The sequence below is a fragment of the Chiloscyllium plagiosum genome, unplaced genomic scaffold, assembly GCF_037043375.1.
Source record: "Chiloscyllium plagiosum isolate Xiang-an unplaced genomic scaffold, Cpla_swu_hap1 HiC_scaffold_40, whole genome shotgun sequence".
Taxonomy (NCBI): Eukaryota; Metazoa; Chordata; class Chondrichthyes; order Orectolobiformes; family Hemiscylliidae; genus Chiloscyllium; species Chiloscyllium plagiosum.
The window spans coordinates 61236087-61261065 of NW_028270178.1; positions in this window are offsets into that span (position 1 = coordinate 61236087).

A 24979-nucleotide genomic window follows, 5' to 3' on the forward strand; every position below is an offset into this window, starting at 1 on the left:
TCCCTCACTCAGGACAAAAGGAATTATGAGGCTGAGAAGATCACCAAAGAATACTTAAAATCCTGAAATGAGAGAGTGTTTTAGGAGTAAATGTTAATGGATTGCAATGGGTCTGCTCGCAGGAGGAGGGCTGTGGGAAGGGGAGCCACGATCAGGGTTCATTGACACGATAGGAACAGGGAGAGGTGAAGGTGCTGGAGGTGGTGAGAGTGTTACAGAGAGTGGTCAGGGTGTTACAAAGCCAGGACGGATTGCTGCAGCTGGAGGGGTTTGCAGAGGTAGGGAGGGACATAGGTATTTTTATTTATTCATTCATGGGATGTGGGTGTCACTGCCTGGAACAACGTTCTTTGACCCCTCTGCTAATTACCCAGAGGGCAGCTCAGAGTCAGCCATATTGCTGTGGGTTTGGAGTCACATGTCGGCCAGACCAGGTTAGAATATTTGATGTCCTTCCCTAAAGGAGGTTAGTGAACTAGATGAGTTCTTCCTACTGATCAACAATGTTTTTATGGTGGCCCCACCAATGTCTTTTACAGCCACAACATCACATCCCAACTCTTACTCTTAATGCTCTGCCCAATGAAGGTAACCATCCCAAACGCCTGCTTCACCAGCCTGTCTACCTGTGACACCATATTCAAAGAACTGTGTACCTGCATCCCTGGGTCACTGACTGACAACACTACCCAGGGCCCGAACATTAACTATACAGGTCCCACCCTGGTTTGTTTCACCAAAATGGAACACTTCATATTTATCTAATTAAACTCCATCTGATATTCTTCAGCCCACTATCCCAGCAGGACTGTTCATCCTGCTGTATCATAGATAACCTTCTTCACTGTCCACTTTACCACCAATTTCAGTGCCACCCAAAACAATTACTTACCAGGAAACCAATATTCCCATCCAAACCATGTATCCAAATGACAAACAACAGGGGACCCACTACACCGCTGGTCACATACCTCCAGTCAGAAAGACAACATGTCTCCCATCACTCTCTGTCTACAATCATCAAGCCAATTTTGTATCCAGTTCACTCGCTCCTCCTGAATGCCATATCCTTTTTACACTGATCTGAGCTTATTACCCAGTTTATCAGACAGAACACAGAAGGCAGAACAGTTCAGCCCAAGACCCTTCGGCCATGATTTCATGCCAACCTTTTATCCAACTGTAAGATCAAAGTATACGACATACCCTTCATTTTACTACTATTCATGTATTTGTCCAAGAGTCTATTAAATATCCCAGATGTGTCTAATTTTACTACCACCATTGGCAGTCCATCCAACCACCTACTATTGCCTATCCTCTTATCCATCCTCCAATCACCTTAAAATTATGCCGCCTTGTAATAGCCATTTATGCCATTGGAGGAAAAGTCTCTGACTATTCACTCACTCTGTGCCTCTCATCATCTTGTTCACCTCCACAAAGTCGCCCCGCCTTAGCTCCCTCAACCTTTCTTTGTAAGAACTGCCATCCATTCCAGGCAGCATCTTGGTAAATCTCCTGTGTACGCTCTCTAAAACTTGCACAGCCTTCCTGTAAACAGGGGACCAGAACTGAACACAATATTCCAAGTGTGGTCTCACCAGGACGCTATAAAGATGCAGTAAAACCTCACGGCTCTTACAGTCAATCCCCTTCTTCGGAAAGCCAACACAACATATGCCTTTTTAACAACCCCACCAACGTGCGTGGCGATTTTGAGGGATCTATGGACACGGCCCCCATGGTCTCTCTGTTCCTCCGCACTGCCAAGTATTCTGCCTTTCACCCTGTATTCTATATTCAAATTCGACCTTCCAGAATGAATCACTTCACACTTTTCCAGATTGGACTCCATCTGCCACTTCCAGCCCAGCTCTGCGTTCTGTCAATGTCCCATTGCAACCTACAACAGCCCTCCACATTCCCCACCACTCCACCAACCTTCATGTTATTGGCAAACTTACTAACCCACTCTCCAACATCCACACCCAAGTCATTTACAAAAATCACAAAGAGCAGAGTCCCAGAGCCGATTGTTACAGAACATCACTGGTCACTGAGCTCCAGGCTCAATACTGTCCATCTACTGCCACCCTCTGTCTTCTCTAGGCCATCCAATCCTGTATCCAGACAGACAGATTTCCCTGTATCCCAATTTTCCTTCTTTTCTGAATGAGCCAGCAACATATTCTGTCATATCCTCAAAGAATGCAATTAGGTTTGTGAGGCATGACTCCTCACAAACCCATACTGACTGTGGCTAATTTAACTATGCTTTTCCAAGTAGTCATAAATCCTGTCTTTAGAGTCCTCGCAAATAATCTGCACACCACAGACATTCGACCAAATCTGTAATTCCAAGAATTCTATCTCCGTAACATGGCTCGGACTTCACAAATCTTCCCTCCTCTGCCATGTTCCCCAGAAGGACACTGGAGGGTGATGGGGGTTACAGAGACAGAGATGAATATCAGGACAGGAGGATTTTGCAGACATTAGGAGGTTTGCAGTGCCAAAAGGAGGCTTCAGTAATTGTGAGGTTTCATGGTGATGAAGGCATTTGAAGAGGGAGGGAGGGAGGATTGTAGGGAAATGAGAGGTTTCACAGTTTAGGTGTTTTGTTAGGGCTGCAAGTGGTTACTGAGTTGGGGAGGGTGTAAGCACTGGTGGATATTACATAAACATGTGGTTTTGGTTGCAATGCAGAAAGAGAATGCAGGAAGCTGGAGAGTATGGGATCTGAACGAGGTTACACAAATGGGAAGAGTTGTCAGGAGTGGAGGTGTTTACAGAGACAGCAATGGTCTGATCTGGAGCAGACGACCCAGATTGGGAGGGATGTGGGGGCTGGAGGTGGTTTCACAGGGAGAGAGGACCATAGACCCACAGGAGGTTACAGAAATGTAGAGAGCTGTAGGGCTGACGGGCTCATGGAGATGGGAATGTTGGGAGGGATGGAGAGGTTTACAGGGATCACGATGTTTGTAGGCCAGGGCTGGATCACAGACAGGGACTGTTTTAGGGAGCTGAGCAGATTACAGAGATAAAGTTGTTTGTATCGACTGGAAGAACAAACACAGATATGCAGGGTAGTCGTGACTGAAGATGTTTATAGACATTGGAAGGCTTAGGTTCTGGGGGTTACGGAGGCTGTGGAATCTGGATTACTTTTCAGAGACAGGGATAACAATTTTGGTCAAAAACAGTTTCACAGATAAGGGAGCATAGCACAAACAGGAGGAAGTTGTAGGGAGGGTGACGTTTAAACAGATAGTGGTGTAAGAGCTGGACAAGGTTATGAAGATGGGTAGATGGTGGAGACACAGGAGGAGCTTACATTGACATGGGGATGATAGTGACAGGAGGGTGTTAAATAGATAGTAGGTTTTGTAGGGACTGGATTGGGAGAGGCACAGGCATGGAGTGAGTTCGACAGACCAGGAGTACTGCAGAGACCTGAGAGGATTACACTGATGGGGATGGTGGTCGGGTCTCCACAGACTGTTGGTGTTTAGGGACTGGAAGAGATTTGGTAGATAGGGAGGGATGTAAGAGCTTATGGAGAGTGGAAGAGTTGGAGCAATTTGCAGAGGTAGGTTTCTCAGACAGGAGTAGGTTATAGATAGTGAGGGTTGTGTGGTCTGAGTAAGTCAAAAAGAGGAGAGTTTTTGCGTCTGGAAGAGATTACACTGACAGGGACAGTTGAAGAGACTGAAGCAAAAATGCATGGAGAAGGTTACACAGAGAGGGAGGGGAGTAGGGACTGAAGGTGAATACACAGACATGGAGGGTTGTATTGTTAGACGGAGCTGAGAGGGACAGGGACCGGTGTAGGGATTTACACAGATAGGGAAGGTTGTGTTTTTGGTGAAGGTTACTGTGATACAGACAATGTTAGGGAGTGTTTAGTGGACTACAGAGGAGCTCAGAGAGAATGTATTATGGGGAGTGGAGGAGATTACAGACACAGAGATGGCTGTCAGGTTGAAAAGAGCTTCTACAGATCCTCAGTGCTGTCAGGCTGGAGGGAGGTTATAACAGTGAGTGTTGCCAAGACTTAATTACTTCACTGATATAGAGCAGGTCTCAGCATGTAACTGTCAAAGGGAAGTTTTAGATTCGATTAGATTACTTACAGTGTGGAAACAGGCCCTTCGGCCCAACAAGTCCACACCGCCCCACCGAAGCGCAACCCACCCATACCCCTACATTTACCCCTTACCTAACACTATGGGCAATTTAGCATGGCCAATTCACCTGACCTGCACATCTTTGGACTGTGGGAGGAAACCGGAGCACCCGGAGGAAACCCACGCAGACACGGGGAGAACGTGCAAACTCCACACAGTCAGTCGCCTGAGGTGGGTATTGAACCCGGGTCTCTGGCGCTGTGAAGCAGCAGTGCTAACCACTGTGCCACCGTGCCGCCCATAAAGTTGAGACAGTCCAGATGAGTTTTCAGAGATACAAATGTTTATGGGAGTTTCAAGAGGGAACAATGATTGGGAGTGCTGTACCAAATGGTAATAGTTATAGGGAGGGTTCTAAACGCAGGAAGAGGTGACAGACATATCGATCTTTGTAAGGACTGGAGAAGGTTACATCGCCAAGGAGTGTTTTAGAGTCTGGAGGAGATTACAGTGTTAAGGAGAATATTGGGGATAAGGCAAGGTGTAGGAGACGGGGATGGTTGACAGGGCTGGACAATAACCTGAATAGAATCGCCATCGTGTGGAACCAGGCCATTCGGCCCAACCAGTCCATTCCAAACCTCTGAAGAGCGTCCTACCCAGACCCACCCCTCGACCTGTACATTAAACCCTGCATTTCTCGTGGTGAACTTACTTAAACCACACATTCCTGAATACCACAGTCAACTTATGATCGCCAATCCACTGAAGGTGCAAGTATTGGACACACACACACAGAGCAAGGGAGCGACGCGACACACAAACACACACAGTGAGGGAGATACCCACAGACACACAGCGAGGGAAGGACATGCACACACACACACACAGCAAGGGAGGGACACACACACACACACACACACAGTGAGGGGGATACACGCAGACACACAGAGGGAGGGACACACACACGCAAATCGAGGGAGGGACTCACGCAGTGAGGGAGGGACACGCACACATGAAGCGAGGGAGGGACACGCATACACGCAGCAAGGCTGGGACACACAGCGAGGGAGGGACACACACACACACACTAACAGCGAGGGAGGGCCACACACACACACACACAGCGAGTGAGGGACACACACACACAGCGAGGGAGGGACACACACACACACACACACACACAGCGAGGGAGGGACACACACACACACAGCGAGGGAGGGACACACACACACACACAGCGAGGGAGGGACACACACACACACACACAGCGAGGGAGGGACACACACACACACACAGCGAGAGAGGGACACACACACACACACAGCGAGAGAGGGACACGCACTCACACAGCGAGGGAGGGACACGGACACACACAGCAAAGGGGGGGCATGCATACGCACACAGTGAGGGGGATACACGCAGACACACAGCGAGAGAAGGACATGCACACACACACACACAGCGAGGGAGGGACACACACACACACAGCAAGGGAGGGACACACACACACACAGCAAGGGAGGGACACACACACACAACGAGGGAGGGACACACACACACAGCGAGGGAGGGACACACACACAGCGAGGGAGGGACACACACACACAACGAGGGAGGGACACACACACAGAACGAGGGAGGGACACACACACAGCGAGGAAGGGACACGCACAGACACGCAACGAAGGGGAACACGCAGACAACGAGGAAGGGATACACACATCGAGGGAGACACACACACACACACACAGCAAGGGAGGGACACGCATAGACATGCAGTGAAGGGACACACACAGCGAGGGAGGGACACGCACAGACACGCAGCGAAGGGACACACACACACACAGTGAGGGAAGGACATGCACACACAGCGAGGGAGGGACAAACACACACACTTAGGGTGAGGGGAATACACGCAGACACACAGTGAGGGAGGGACACGCACATACATGTCGAGGGGATGGGCATGTGTACAGAAATTGAGAGGCGACACATACACACAGCGAGAGGGGACACACAGACATGGCAAGGGTGGGACACACGCACCCAGCAAGGTGGTCACGCAATCACACACTCAAGGGACGGACACACACACACAGCGAGGGAGGGATATACACTAACACACAGAGCGAGAGAGGGCCACGCACATAAACAGCAAGGGAGGGATATGTACACACACAGGGAAGGAGAGACACGCAGACACACGGCGAGGGGGAGGGCATGTGCACAGAAATTGAGAGGGGGCATGCACACACAGCGAGAGGGGACACGCACAGACATGGCGAGGGAGGGGCACACGCACACACAGCAAGGGGGGACAGGCACTCACACAGCGAGGGGCGATGTGGACACACAATGGTGGGGATATGCACAAAGAGTAAGGGAGGGACACACACACACACAAGGTACGGACACACTCACAGAGCGACGGAGTGACACACGCACACACAGCAAGCGGCGCGCACACACACACGCACAAAGCGAGGGAGGGACACGCACACATACACGCAGACACACAGCAAGGGAGGGACACACACAGTGTGGGAGGGACACACATATACACACACACGCAGCGAAGGAAGGACACTCACATACACTGTAAAAGGGTCACACAAACTCACAGCAAGAGGGGACACGCACACACAGCGAGAGATGGACACGCGCATGCTCAAGCACACAAACACAGACACACAGCTAGAGAGGGACACGCACACACATAGCCAGGGAGGGACATGGACACACGCAAAACACACACACACACAGCAAGAGAGGGACACGCGCAGAAACAGCGAGAGGGAGACACATGCACACACAGCGAGGGAGGACCACATACACACACGCACAGCAAGACTAGCACACATACACACACACACATACAGGGAAGGAAACTGACACATAAACAGTGAGGGAGGGACACACATGCATATACACACACACACACACACACACACACACAGACACAGACACACACAGCGCGAGGGAAGGACACTCACATACACTGCAAGAGGGACACACATTCACAGCAAGAGGGGGACACGTACACACAGCGAGGGAAGCACACGCACATGCGCAAGCACACAAACACTGACACACAGCGAGAGAGGGGCACGCACACACACAGCCAGTGAGGGACATGGACACACACAAACACACACACACACAGCAAGACAGGGACACGCACACACACAGCGAGGGAGGGCCACACACACACGCACAGCAAGAGACACACACACACAGAACAAGGGGGTAACTCACACATACACAGGGAAGAACACGCACACACACACAGCGAGGGTGGGACCACACACACAACAGAGCGAGGGAGGGACACACATGCACACACACACAGTGAGGGAGGGACACACATGCACAGAGCGAGGGAGGGACACACATACACAGAGCGAGGGAGGGACACACATACACACACCAACAGAGCGAGGGAGGGACACACATACACACACAGAGCTAGGGAGGGACACACATGCACACACACAGTGAGGGAGGGACACACATGTACACACACAGAGCGAGAGAGAAATACACATATACACACACACACACACACACACACACACACACACACACAGAGCGAGGGAGGGACACACACACACACACACACACAGAGCGAGGGAGGGACACACATACACAGAGAGCGAGGGAGGGACACACATACACACAGAGCGAGGGAGGGACACACATACACACAGAGAGCGAGGGAGGGACACACATACACACAGAGAGCGAGGGAGGGACACACATACACACAGAGAGCGAGGGAGGGACACACATACACACAGAGAGCGAGGGAGGGACACACATACACACAGAGAGCGAGGGAGGGACACACATACACAGAGCGAGGGAGGGACACACATACACACACACAAACAGCAAGGGAGGGACACGCACACACAGTGAGGGAGTGATACGCGCATGAGGAAGCACACAAACACAGACACACACAGTGAGAGGGACACACACACACACACACAGAGCAAGAGAGGGACATGCGCACAAACAGCGAGGGGGAGACACGTGCACACACAGCGAGGGAGGGCCACACACACAAATGCACAGCAAGAGGGGGACACACACAGCGATGGAGGGACACGCGCACATACACACACACACACATACAGCGAGGAAGGGACACACACGCAAACACGAGGGAAGGACATGCACACACAGCAAGGGAGGAACATACACAAACACACAAAGCGAGGGAGGGACACGCTCATACACAGCAAGGGAGGGACACACACACACACACAAAGCGAGGGAGGGACACGCTCATACACAGCAAGGGAGGGACACACACACACACACACGGAAGTAGGGACAAGCACACACACGGCGAGGGGGAGGGCATGTATACAGGAATTGAGAGGGGGCACGCACACACAGCGAGAGGGGACATGCACTCACACAGTGAGGGAGGGACACGCACACACAGCGAGAGGGGACATGCACTCACACAGTGAGGGAGGGACACGCACACACAGCGAGAGGGGACATGCACTCACACAGTGAGGGAGGGACACGCACACACAGCGAGAGGGGACATGCACTCACACAGTGAGGGAGGGACACGCACACACAGCGAGAGGGGACATGCACTCACACAGTGAGGGAGGGACACGCACACACAGCGAGAGGGGACATGCACTCACACAGTGAGGAGGATATACACAAAGTGCAATGGAGGGACACACACACATACACAAGGGATGCACACACACACAAAGAGCGAGGGAGTGACACGCGCATACACAGCCAGACGGACACACACACACAAAGCGAGGGTGGGACATGCGCTTACACTGCAAGAGGGACACACACACACAGCAAGGGAGGGACACGCGCATGCACAAGCACACAAACAGAAACACACAATGCGAGAGAGACACACACAGCGAGGGAGGGATACGCACACACAGCGAGAGAGAAACATACATACAACGCGATGGAGTGACACACACTCAAACAGCGAGTGAGGGACACGCAGTGAAGGGGACACACAAACAGATACAATGAGGATGTGATACGTACACACACACACACAGCGAGGAAGGGACACACACACATACACGCACAGCGAGCGAGGGACTTGCTGAGACATGCAGCGAGGGAGGGATGCGCGCACACACAGCGAGGGAGGGACACGCGCGCACACAGCGAGGGAGGGACACGCGCGCACACAGCGAGGGAGGGACACGCGCACACACAGCGAGGGAAGGACACGCGCACACACAGCGAGGGAGGGACACGCGCACACACAGCGAGGGAGGGACACGCGCACACACAGCGAGGGAAGGACACGCGCACACACAGCGAGGGAGGGACACGCGCACACACAGCGAGGGAGGGACACGCGCACACACAGCGAGGGAGGGACAAGCGCGCACAGCGAGGGAGGGACACGCACAAACACAGCGAGGGAGGGACAAGCACGCACAGCGAGGGAGGGACAAGCGCGCACAGCGAGGGAGGGACAAGCGCGCACAGCGAGGGAGGGACAAGCGCGCACAGCGTGGGAGGGACAAGCGCGCACAGCGAGGGAGGGACAAGCGCGCACAGCGAGGGAGGGACAAGCGCGCACAGCGAGGGAGGGACAAGCGCGCACAGCGAGGGAGGGACAAGCGCGCACAGCGAGGGAGGGACAAGCGCGCACAGCGAGGGAGGGACAAGCGCGCACAGCGAGGGAGGGACAAGCGCGCACAGCGAGGGAGGGACAAGCGCGCACAGCGAGGGAGGGACAAGCGCGCACAGCGAGGGAGGGACAAGCGCGCACAGCGAGGGAGGGACAAGCGCGCACAGCGAGGGAGGGACAAGCGCGCACAGCGAGGGAGGGACAAGCGCGCACAGCGAGGGAGGGACAAGCGCACACAGCGAGGGAGGGACAAGCGCACACAGCGAGGGAGGGACAAGCGCACACAGCGAGGGAGGGACAAGCGCACACACAGCGAGGGAGGGACAAGCGCACACACAGCGAGGGAGGGACAAGCGCACACAGCGAGGGAGGGACAAGCGCACACAGCGAGGGAGGGACAAGCGCACACAGCGAGGGAGGGACAAGCGCACACAGCGAGGGAGGGACAAGCGCACACAGCGAGGGAGGGACAAGCGCACACAGCGAGGGAGGGACAAGCGCACACAGCGAGGGAGGGACACACACATACACAGCAAGGGAAGGACACACACACACACACACACACACAGACAGAGAGGGAGGGATGAAGACACACACACACACACTCACAGCGAGGGAGGGAGACGCACACACAGAGCGAGAGAGAGACACATACACACGTGAGGGAGTGACACACACGCAACCAGCGAGTGAGGGACACGCAGCGAAGGGGGACACACACAAACACATACTGTGAGGGTGTGACCCATACACACACACAATGAGGAAGGGATATACACACAGCGAGACACACACACACAGCGAGCGAGGGGCACTCACAGCAAGGGAGGGACTTGCTGAGACATGCAGAGAGCGAGGAACACGCACACACAGAGTGAGTGAGGGACAAGCGCACACACAGCGAGGGATGGACACGCCCACACAGCGAGGGAGGGAACACATGCACACACATACAAACAGAGCGAGGGAGGGAACGACATGCACACACACACAGCGAGGGAGGGACATGCACACACACAAGGGAGGGTTATACACAAATGCACACAGCGAGGGAGGGGCAGTCACATGCACTGCAATAGTGACACACATACTCACAGCAAGAGGGGACATGCACACACAGCGAGGGAGGGACACGCGCATGCGTAAGCACACAAACACAGGCACACAGCGAGAGAGGGACACACAAATACACGGTAAGGGAGGGACACGCACACACAGCGAGGGAGGGACACACACACACAGCGAGGGAGGGACACGCGCATGCGTAAGCACACAAACACAGGCACACAGCGAGGGAGGGACACACACACACAGCGAGGGAGGGACACACACACACAGCGAGGGAGGGACACGCACACACAGAGACCGAGGGAGAGACACACACACATACACATAGCGAGGGGGCGACACACACACACACACACAGCGAGGGAGGGCCACGTGCACACACACACAGCAAGACGAACACACACACACACACACAGGGCAAGGGGGGAAACTCACACATACAGATAGCGAGGGTGGGACCACACAAACACACACACACACACACACACACACACACACACAGCGAGAGAGGGCCACACACACACAGGGCAAGGGGGGAAACTCACACATACAGATAGCGAGGGTGGGACCACACAAACACACACACACACACAAAGCGAAGGAGGGAGACACACACGCACACACACAGAGCGAGGGAGGGACACACACGCGCACACACACACACACACACACACACACACACACACACAGACAGCGAGGGAGCCACACGTGCATGTGGAAGCACACAAACACAGACACACACTGCAAGAGGGGGATATGCACACACACAGTGAGGGAGGGACACGCACACACACAGCGAGGGAGGGACACAGGCGCACACACAGTGAGGGAGGGACACACACACACACAGCGAGGGAGGGACACGCGCACACACAGCGAGGGAGGGACACGCGCACACACAGCGAGGGAGGGACACGCGCACACAGAGCGAGGGAGGGACACCCGCACACACAGCGAGGGAGGGACACGCGCACACACAGCGAGGGAGGGACACGCGCACACAGAGCGAGGGAGGGACACGCGCACACAGAGCGAGGGAGGGACACGCGCACACAGAGCGAGGGAGGGACACGCGCACACAGAGCGAGGGAGGGACACGCGCACACACAGCGAGGGAGGGACACGCGCACACACAGCGAGGGAGGGACACGCGCACACACAGCGAGGGAGGGACACGCGCACACACAGCGAGGGAGGGACACGCGCACACACAGCGAGGGAGGGACACGCGCACACACAGCGAGGGAGGGACACGCGCACACACAGCGAGGGAGGGACACGCGCACACACAGCGAGGGAGGGACACGCACACACACAGCGAGGGAGGGACACGCACACACACAGCGAGGGAGGGACACGCACACACACAGCGAGGGAGGGACACGCACACACACAGCGAGGGAGGGACACGCACACACACAGCGAGGGAGGGACACGCACACACACAGCGAGGGAGGGACACGCACACACACAGCGAGGGAGGGACACGCACACACACAGCGAGGGAGGGACACGCACACACACAGCGAGGGAGGGACACGCACACACACAGCGAGGGAGGGACACGCACACACACAGCGAGGGAGGGACACGCACACACACAGCGAGGGAGGGACACGCACACACACAGCGAGGGAGGGACACGCACACACACAGCGAGGGAGGGACACGCACACACACAGCGAGGGAGGGACACGCACACACACAGCGAGGGAGGGACACGCACACACACAGCGAGGGAGGGACACGCACACACACAGCGAGGGAGGGACACGCACACACACAGCGAGGGAGGGACACGCACACACACAGCGAGGGAGGGACACGCACACACACAGCGAGGGAGGGACACGCACACACACAGCGAGGGAGGGACACGCACACACACAGCGAGGGAGGGACACGCACACACACAGCGAGGGAGGGACACGCACACACACAGCGAGGGAGGGACACGCACACACACAGCGAGGGAGGGACACGCACACACACAGCGAGGGAGGGACACGCACACACACAGCGAGGGAGGGACACGCACACACACAGCGAGGGAGGGACACGCACACACACAGCGAGGGAGGGACACGCACACACACAGCGAGGGAGGGACACGCACACACACAGCGAGGGAGGGACACGCACACACACAGCGAGGGAGGGACACGCACACACACAGCGAGGGAGGGACACGCACACACACAGCGAGGGAGGGACACGCACACACACAGCGAGGGAGGGACACGCACACACACAGCGAGGGAGGGACACGCACACACACAGCGAGGGAGGGACACGCACACACACAGCGAGGGAGGGACACGCACACACACACAGCGAGGGAGGGACACGCACACACACACAGCGAGGGAGGGACACACACACACAGAGCGAGGGAGGGACACACACACACACAGCGAGGGAGGGACACATACACACACAGCGAGGGAGGGACACACACACACACAGCGAGGGAGGGACACACACACACACACAGAGCGAGGGAGGGACACACACATATTGTGGGGGAGCGACATGCGCATGAGGAAGCACACAAACACAGATATATACAGCGAGAGGGGGACACGCACACACACGCACACCAAGAGGGACCCACACACACAGAGCAAGGGGGGGGGGAACTCACACATACACAGTGAGGGAGGGACACGCGCACACACATACACAATGAGGGGGGACACGCATACTCACACCGAGGGAGGGAGACACACACACACACAGCAAGAGGGGGCCCCCACACACAGAGCGAGGGGGGACACGTACGCTCACAGCAAGGGAGGGAGACACACTCTCACACACAGAGTGAAGGAGGGACACGCACACACAAAGCGAGTGAGAAATATGCAGCGAAGGGGGGACACACAAACACATAATGAGAGAGTGTGACACGTACACACGAGAGGAAGGGAAACATACACGCACAGCAAGCGAGAGATGCGCGCACACATACACACAGCGAGCGAGGGACACGCACAGCTAGCGAGGGACATGCACACGCACAGCGAGGGAGGGACGCACACACACATCAAGCAAGGGACACACACAGAGCGAGGGAGGGAGGGACACACATACAAAGCGAGGGAGGAACATGCACACACACACAGGGAAGGAGGGACAAGCACACACATGGCGAGGGGCAGGGCATATGCACAGAAAGTGAGGGGGGCACGCACACACAGGGAGAGGGGACACACACAGACACAGCGAGGGAGGGACACACGCACACACAGCAAGGGAGGATATGCACTTTCACAGTGAGGGAGGGACACACACACAGAGCTAGGGAGTGACATGCGCACACACAGCAAGAGAGACACACACACACACACACACAAAGCAAGGGAGGGACACACACACACACACACACAGTTAAGGGGATACACGCAGACACACAGCAAGAGACACACACAGACACACAGCGAGGGAGTGACACTCACATACACATCAAGAGGGACACATACTCACAGCAAGGGGGGGCACACGCACACAGTGAGGGAGGGACGCGCGCGCGCACACACACACACACACACACACATACACAGAGCAAGGGAGAGAAGGACACGCACACACAGCGAGGGAGGGACACACACACACAGCGAGGGAGGGACACACACACACACACACAGCGAGGGAGGGACACACACACACACACACAGCGAGGGAGGGACACACACACACACACAGCGAGGGAGGGACACAAACACACACACAGCGAGGGAGGGACACGCACACACACAGCGAGGGAGGGAAACGCACACACACAGCGAGGGAGGGAAACGCACACACACAGCGAGGGAGGGACACGCACACACACAGCGAGGGAGGGACACACACACACACACAGCGAGGGAGGGACACACACACACACACACACACACAGCGAGGGAGGGACACACACACACACACACACACACACACAGCGAGGGAGGGACACACACACACACACACACACACACACACACACAGCGAGGGAGGGACACACACACACAGCGAGGGAGGGACACGCACACACACAGCGAGGGAGGGACACGCACACACACAGCGAGGGAGGGACACGCACACACACAGCGAGGGAGGGACACGCACACACACAGCGAGGGAGGGACACGCACACACACAGCGAGGGAGGGACACGCACACACACAGCGAGGGAGGGAAACGCACACACACAGCGAGGGAGGGAAACGCACACACACAGCGAGGGAGGGACACGCACACACACAGCGAGGGAGGGACACGCACACACACAGCGAGGGAGGGACACGCACACACACACACACACAGCGAGGGAGGGACACACACACACACAGCGAGGGAGGGACACACACACACACACACACACACAGCGAGGGAGGGACACACACACACACACACACACACACACACACACACAGCGAGGGAGGGACACACACACACACACACACACACACACACACAGCGAGGGAGGGACACACACACACACACAGCGAGGGAGGGACACACACACACACACAGCGAGGGAGGGACACACACAAACACAGCGAGGGAGGGACACACACACACACAGCGAGGGAGGGACACACACACACACAGAGCGAGGGAGGGACACACACACACAGAGCGAGGGAGGGACACACACACACAGAGCGAGGGAGGGACACACACACACAGAGCGAGGGAGGGACACGCACACACAGAGCGAGGGAGGGACACGCACACACAGAGCGAGGGAGGGACACGCACACACACAGCGAGGGAGGGACACGCACACACACAGCGAGGGAGGGACACACACACACACACACAGCGAGGGAGGGACACACACACACACACACAGCGAGGGAGGGACACACACACACAGCGAGGGAGGGACACACACACACAGCGAGGGAGGGACACACACACACACAGCGAGGGAGGGACACACACACACACAGCGAGGGAGGGACACACACACACACAGCGAGGGAGGGACACACACACACACAGCGAGGGAGGGACACACACACACACACAGCGAGGGAGGGACACACACACACACAGCGAGGGAGGGACACACACACACACACAGCGAGCGAGGGACACACACACACACACAGCGAGGCAGGGACACACACACACACAGCGAGGGAGGGACACACACACACAGTGAGGGAGGGACACACACACACAGCGAGGGAGGGACACACACACACAGCGAGGGAGGGACACACACACACAGCGAGGGAGGGACACACACACACAGCGAGGGAGGGACACACACACAGAGCGAGGGAGGGACACACACACACACACAGGATGAGGGACACACACAGCAAGAGCGACACGCACACAGTGAGAGAGGGACATGCACACACACATACTCACACAGCGTGGGAGGGACACACAGTGAGTGAGTGATAGGCATACACACACATACAGAGCGAGGGGAGGACACCCTCACACACAGCAAGAGGGTCACACACACACACAGAGCGAGGTTGAGACACGCACACACAGCGAGGGAGGGACACGCGCACACAGAGCGAGGGAGGGACACGCGCACACACAGCGAGGGAGGGACACGCGCACACACAGCGAGGGAGGGACACGCACACACACAGCGAGGGAGGGACACGCACACACACAGCGAGGGAGGGACACGCACACACACAGCGAGGGAGGGACACGCACACACACAGCGAGGGAGGGACACGCACACACACAGCGAGGGAGGGACACGCACACACACAGCGAGGGAGGGACACGCACACACACAGCGAGGGAGGGACACGCACACACACAGCGAGGGAGGGACACGCACACACACAGCGAGGGAGGGACACGCACACACACAGCGAGGGAGGGACACGCACACACACAGCGAGGGAGGGACACGCACACACACAGCGAGGGAGGGACACGCACACACACAGCGAGGGAGGGACACGCACACACACAGCGAGGGAGGGACACGCACACACACAGCGAGGGAGGGACACGCACACACACAGCGAGGGAGGGACACGCACACACACAGCGAGGGAGGGACACGCACACACACAGCGAGGGAGGGACACGCACACACACAGCGAGGGAGGGACACGCACACACACAGCGAGGGAGGGACACGCACACACACAGCGAGGGAGGGACACGCACACACACAGCGAGGGAGGGACACGCACACACACAGCGAGGGAGGGACACGCACACACACAGCGAGGGAGGGACACGCACACACACAGCGAGGGAGGGACACGCACACACACAGCGAGGGAGGGACACGCACACACACACAGCGAGGGAGGGACACGCACACACACACAGCGAGGGAGGGACACACACACACAGAGCGAGGGAGGGACACACACACACAGAGCGAGGGAGGGACACACACACACAGAGCGAGGGAGGGACACACACACACACAGCGAGGGAGGGACACACACACACACACAGAGCGAGGGAGGGACACACACACACAGAGCGAGGGAGGGACACACACACACAGAGCGAGGGAGGGACACACACACACAGAGCGAGGGAGGGACACACACACACAGAGCGAGGGAGGGACACACACACACAGAGCGAGGGAGGGACACACACACACAGAGCGAGGGAGGGACACACACATATTGTGGGGGAGCGACATGCGCATGAGGAAGCACACAAACACAGATATATACAGCGAGAGGGGGACACGCACACACACGCACACCAAGAGGGACCCACACACACAGAGCAAGGGGGGGGGGAACTCACACATACACAGTGAGGGAGGGACACGCGCACACACATACACAATGAGGGGGGACACGCATACTCACACCGAGGGAGGGAGACACACACACACACAGCAAGAGGGGGCCCCCACACACAGAGCGAGGGGGGACATGTACGCTCACAGCAAGGGAGGGAGACACACTCTCACACACAGAGTGAAGGAGGGACACGCACACACACAGCGAGTGAGAAATATGCAGCGAAGGGGGGACACACAAACACATAATGAGAGAGTGTGACACGTACACACGAGAGGAAGGGAAACATACACGCACAGCAAGCGAGAGATGCGCGCACACATACACACAGCGAGCGAGGGACACGCACAGCTAGCGAGGGACATGCACACGCACAGCGAGGGAGGGACGCACACACACATCAAGCAAGGGACACACACAGAGCGAGGGAGGGACACACACACACACACAGGATGAGGGACACACACAGCAAGAGCGACACGCACACAGTGAGAGAGGGACATGCACACACACATACTCACACAGCGTGGGAGGGACACACAGTGAGTGAGTGATAGGCATACACACACATACAGAGCGAGGGGAGGACACCCTCACACACAGCAAGAGGGTCACACACACACACAGAGCGAGGTTGAGACACGCACACACAGCGAGGATGGGACATGTGCTCAGAAAGCGAGAGGACACACACACGAGGGGACACACACACAAAGTGAGGGAGGGAGACATGCAGACATACGCACACATAAACACACACACACACACAGTGAGGGAGGGACATGCTCACACACAGCGAGGGAAGGGGACACACACACACATACACACACACAAACACAGAACAATGGAGGGACACGTGCAGACACAGTGATGTGTCTCCTCGGACGTGTAATCGTCCAGCTCTCACTCCAGTCTGCTCCCTCACAGGGTCACCTTCTCTGTGACTCCCAGGTACAACTAGGCCTCGATCCTCAGTGCTGATTTATATTCTCCCAGGTGTGAGTCAGCCTCAAGCTCCTGCTCCAAGTTGCTCCCTCACACGGTCACTCCCTCTGTGACTCGGTGCTGATTTCGAGCCTCCTGCTCTGTTTTTTATCCAAATCCAAGTCCCAGTCGGCCGTGACCCTCGCTGCTGATGTATATTCTCCCGCTCTGTGCTGCTCTCTCTCAGGGTCTCTCCCCTTGTGACTCCCAGGTAATGGTCAGCATCAAACCTCAGCTGCGATTTATAATATCCCATTCCGCACTGCTCTCTCACAGGATCGCTGCTGTGCCTGGAAGACAGTGGGAAAGAAGAGGCTTAGACAGAGAAGAGGGTGTTACAGTGATTGAGGGAGCTGTAGGGGATGAAACAGGTTATCTGGGGAGCTAGGCAGACCTGCAGTAACTAAAGAACGCTACTGGAAGATACAGCGAGAGTTGCAGACACTGAAGAAGGCAAAGGAAACAGAGAGATGGTGGCTTGTTCATGACGGAGCTTTGTAGAGTCTAAAGGGCTTCAAAGTTTGTGAGAAGATTTGTAGCTCGGGTGCTCATTGTTGTGGTTCTGTTCGCCGAGTTGGGAATTTGTGTTGCAGACGTTTCGTCCCCTGTCTAGGTGACATCCTCAGGGAGCATCCTGTGAAGCGCTTCTGTGATCTTTCCTCCGGCATTTATAGTGGTTTGTACCTGCAGCTTCCGGATGTCAGTTCCAGCTGTCCGTTGCAGTGGCCAGTATATTGGGTCCAGGTCGATGTGCTTATTGATTGAAACTGTGGATGAGTGCCATGCCTCTAGGAATACCCTGGCTGTTCTCTGTTTGGCTTGTCCTATAATAGTAGTGTTGTCCCAGTCGAACTCACGTTGCTTGTCATCTGCATGTGTGGCTACTAAGGATAGCTGGTCGTGGCATTTCGTGGCGAGTTGGTGTTCATGGATGCGGATCGTTAGCTGTCTTCCTGTTTGTCCTATATAGTGTTTTGTACAGTCCTTGCATGGGATTTTGTACACTACATTGGTTTTGCTCATGCTGGGTGTCAGGTCCTTCGTCCTGATGAGTTGTTGTCTGAGAGTGGCTGTTGGTTTGTGTGCTGTTATGAGTCCTAGTGGTCACAGTAGTCTGGCTGTCAGTTCAGAAATGTTCTTGATGTATGGTAGTGTGGCTCGTCCTTTGGTTTGTGGCATGTCCTCGTTCCATTGTCTTTCCCTGAGGCATCTGTGGATGAAATTGCGTGGAGTTTGACCCCACCCCACAGCTCACCAATAGGATAAACAACACACTGAGAAATCTACAAAAAACGGAGAGATAACCAGGTTTGACCTACAGAGAATGAAACCTGAAAGCAACAGCACTCCCAGATTCTATGGACTACCTAAAGTACACAAACCAGACATCCCACTCAGACCCATAGTATCACTACCCGGGAACTACAGCAGAAACTGAAACATCTGATCAGCGGATCCAGACACTCTATACAGTCAACACAGGAATTCTTAGACATGATCAGAAATAACACACATAGACAAGAAAAAAATTATGGTCTCATTCGATGTCACGGCACTGTTCACCTCTATCGACAAAACCCGAGCCAGAGAAACAATAGCCAATCTGCTGGACATACAGAACAGACAACAGGTCGGTGAACCTATCAACAAAGACTGCATACTCAAACTACTGGACCTGTGCCTCACAACACACTTCACATTCAACAACCAAATATATGAACAAATCAACGGCACCCCCATGGGCTCACCCATCTCTGGACTCATAGCAGAAGCGGTAATGCAAAGATTAGAACAAACAATCTTACCACAAACTCAACCCAAACTCTGGGTCAGATATGTGGATGACACCTTTGTAATCATTAAAAACACAGAAATAGAGAACACACAGCGGATCATCAACGCCACTCTCACAGGAATCCGATTCACTAGAGAGGAAGGAAAGGACACCCAACTCCCATTCCTAGACGTGACGGTACAGAGAACACCGAACGGAGAATTCACCACAAAGGTATACAGGAAAGCCACACACACACAACGAGTCCTGAACTACAAAAGCAACCACCCAACACACACAAAGGAAATTGCATCAAGACACTGTTCAAAAGGGTCATGACACACTGCAGTACACCAGAACTGCAAAAAGAGGAAGAAAAACACCTATACAATGTATTCGCCAAAAACGGATAACCCCGCAATTTTTAAAGTAGATCTGGGGAGGCTATTTGCAGATAAAGGGAAGTCTGGCAAGTAGGAATATTTTAAAACCGAGATAAAAGGAGCGTTTAGCGCCAGCGTGTTCCTGTTAAGTGTGCAGCTCAATGCTGACTGAATTAGGAAACACTGGCTGAGTTTCGAGGCTGTGGTCAAGAAAAAAGGGGTCACATGTCGATATAACTGGCTGACTCAAGGGAATCCCTTCAGGAGCATCGGGGCTGTAGAAATACACTTAGGATGGAAATCAGGAATGTAAAAAGGGGACATGAGATAGATTTGGCAGAGAAAGTTAAGGAGAATCCAAAGAGACTCTAAAAGTGTATTAAGAGCAAAAGAAGAGCTCGGGACAAACCCGGTATCCTTAATGATCAATGAAGCCAACGGTGTGTGAAACTACAAGATCCGAAACAAATATTTCACTTTGGAACTTACTGTGGATAAAGACTGGGGCGCTCAGCGATCTAAACAGTGTTTGGCCTGACCACTATTGGAATACTGTGTGCAATTCTGGTCTCAATGCCATCGGGAGGATGTCGTGGGACATGAAAGGATTCAGAAGAAATGACCAAAGATGTTGCCAGGGTTGGAGGGTTTGCGCTTCAGGGAAAAGCCTGAATAGGCTGGGGCTGTTTTCAGTTGAACATGGGAAGCTGAGGAGTTAACTGATAAAAGGTGTTTAAAATCATGATGGTCATCGACAGGGTCAATAGACAAGGTCATTTCCCCAGGCGAGGGAAACTTTTCAAAGGGGTCTAAAGGACAACTGGCTCCCGCAGAGTGGATGGAATAAGCTGCCAGAGCAAATAGTGGAGGCTGATAGAAATACATTTAAAAGGCATGTGGATGGGTGTATGAATAGCAAGGGTTCAGAGGGATATTGGCAAAATTGTGGCAAATGTGACTAGAAACGCCATGCAGGAGTTGGTCCGAAGGGCCTGTTTCCGTGCTGTACATCTCTATGACTCAATGTCTTGAAATGAGTCCACATTATAGAAAAGGAGGTGCTGGAGATTTTAAAACACAAAGGTAGATAAATCCCCAGGACCTGATCAATGTCTCAGGACATTGTGGGAAGCTGCAGAAGAAATTGTAGGGCCCCCAGCAGAAATATTTGTACCACAGAGAGCTATGTGTGATAGGCTGTTAGACTGGAGGGTGGCATTGTGGACAGTGAAGAAGGTTTTCTGAGTTTACAAAGAAATCCTGATGAAATGTGTGAATGGCTGAAAAACTGTAGGTGGAGTTCAATCTGAATAATTGCGAGGTAATGCATTTGGTACAACAAACACGGGCAGGGCTTATACAATTAATGGCAAGACCTACAGTGGTGTTGTAGAACAGAGGGACCTCAGGGTTCAGCTACATAATTCTTTGAAGTTTGCAACATGGAGAGACAGGATAGTTTAAAAAAAAGGTGCTTGCCTCACTTGCTTTCAGTGCTCAGTCCTTTGGATATAAGAGTTGGGAAGTCATATTGAGATTATACAGGCCATTGGTGAGTCCTCTTCTGGAATACTGTGTCCAGTTCTGGTCGCCCAGTTATAGGAAGGATATTATTAAGCTGGAAAGGATTGGGAGGAGATTTACTGGGATGTGGCTGGGTACGAAAGGCTTCAGTTTAAAGAAAGGCTGAATAGTTTGGTATTTTTCACTGAAACCTGAATGTTGACAGATGACCTCACAGAAGTTTATAAAATCATGAGGGGGATAGATAGAGTTAATGAGAGTTGTCTTAATGTTTAAAAGACATTTGGATTAGTACAGGAATAGGAAAGGTTTGAAGGGATATGATCCAGGAACAGGCAGGTGGGATGAGATCCTTATTAGAGTATGGTTAGCGTTAACTCAGCAGTGCGGTATGACTCTCTGACCATGATCAAAATTTTGTGTCATCAATTAAGAAAGGCTGCAAGAGAAAGCCAGGGAACTACAGACTGATGAGCGAGACATCAGGGTGGGTCAGTTGTTGGAGGTCATTCTGAGAGGTAGGCCTTACATGCATTTGGAAAGATAAGGCCTGATTACGGACAGCCAGCATGGCTTTGTGCATGGGATAACATGTCCCACAAACTTGAATGGAGTTTTCTCAAGCTGTGACCAAAAAGACAGATGAAGGCAGAGCAACAGACGTTGTTTCTGGCTTCCGCAAACCCTTGTTCAGGATGTAGCATGATTCATTGGTTAGTAAGGGAAGATCACAAGGGATCAGGGAGAGCTAGTCAACTGGATACAAAATGGGATGACAGTGGGAGACAGAGGGTGGTGGGAGAGGGTTGTTGTTCAGACTGGAGGCCTCTGACCAGCAGTGTGCTGTAAGGATCGGTGCTGGGACCACTGTTGTGCACCACTTACATAAACAATTTGAGTGAAAATATAGGAATCCCTGTTAATATGTTTATAGATACCAAGATTAGTGGAAGAGTGGGCAGGGAATATAGTTATCGAAGGGGATGTTAATCAACTGGGCCAAGGAATGAAAGATGGAGTTTAATTCACGTGTTGGATTTAGTTAAGACAAACCAGGGAGGACTAACACGGGTAATGGTTGGGCCCGGGACAGTGTTGTAGAAAAAGAGAGAGACCAAGGGGTGCAGTTACATTGTTCCTTGGACTGGCATCACAGGGCGACAGGGTGTTGAAAGCGGCAATTGGCACACTTGTCTTCATTGGTCAGAGCATTCAGTACATGAGTTGGAGATATGGGTAACACTGTCGTCAATATTTCTCCTGGGCAGAGGAGGCCACGGGGTGACCTTATAAAGGTTTATGAAACCATGTAGGGTTTAAGTAAGGTTAATTGCCAAGGGTAGGTGAGTCCAAAGCTAGAGGCATAAACATGAGGCGAGAGAGCAAGGATTTAAAGAGGGAGCTGAGGGGCAACATTATCCACAGAGGATGGTGCATAGACAGAATGGACTGCCAGAGGAAATGGTAAAAACAAGTACAATTACAACATGGAAAAGACACTCGGGCAGGTACATGGAGAGGGGAAGGTTTGAAGGGATATGAGCCAAACACAGGCAAACGCGACTCATTCCATTTAGGAAACCTCGGCCGAAGACTCATGCCCCACAGAAACAGACCCGATGTCTCCAGTTATTGGAGGAGGAGACTATCGAGACAAGGCATGTTGTAGAGACTGAAGCAAGTTACAGCGATACGGATGGTCATCTGGACTGGAGGTTTCAAATATGTCAATTAATTGGTAAGAGGGGAGGGGATGACTGAGACAGGAACTGATATAGGAGTTAGAATGATTGAAGACACTGGTCCTCTATACAAGCCATAGATACAGTGTTGGAGAGGGAATAGGGAACAGAAAGATCCCAGGCAGCATTACCACCCTCTCGTGGGAGGCCTGCTTTCCCCTCAGTTGTTCTGATGCTCCCTAAGAAAGCACAGGCCTGGACTGATAACTGGGAACTCCCGATGCTGTCACATTACAACAAAACTTGCAGCAGGCGTGGTGATTGAGCCTGGGGTGTGTCTGTACTTTGCTCCCCCTCCAGCACTTTCTCTATGTCATGTCTTGTTAGCTGATGTTTGGATCCCCCTTATTACGTTCTGCTCTGTGCACTGGAATGATCTTACCTGGCAGCAGGATTTATTGAAGACTCCCGATCTCCCTGACTTTGTCTTTCTGGCTCACCAACCATTGTCCCAACCAGCAGTTGGCAAGTCTATTGAGTCAGGAACTCCATGAGTACCTGTAGAAGACATAGAAATAGGCAGAATGGGAAATTAGACTAATGCTTTGAGGGTTACACATATAGAATGGCACTGAGCCCACAGCGATCTGGAAAATCCCAGTCTCCATTCCTGACCTGTGCTGCCTCATCTCTCTGGAGTGGAGAATTCTGTTGGCTCATGATCTGGAGTAGCTACAAGAGTGAGAGACGGTGACAGATGCAGCAATTAGACCCACACAGTGAGGGATACCACATGGAAAGTCACATCACCTGAGTGCCGGGTCAAACAATTGTGCAGGAAGAAAGGGTTTTGATTCATGTTGCACTGGGAGATACAAACTGTGAGCAGGCGAAGTGATGGCCTGGTGGCATTATTGTGTGACAATTTATCCAGAAACTCAGAAGTGTTCTCTGGACACAGGTCCAAATCCCATCATTGCAAATGATTGAATATGAAGTAAATGCTTCAAAAACGATGTAATTAAAAACCTGTAA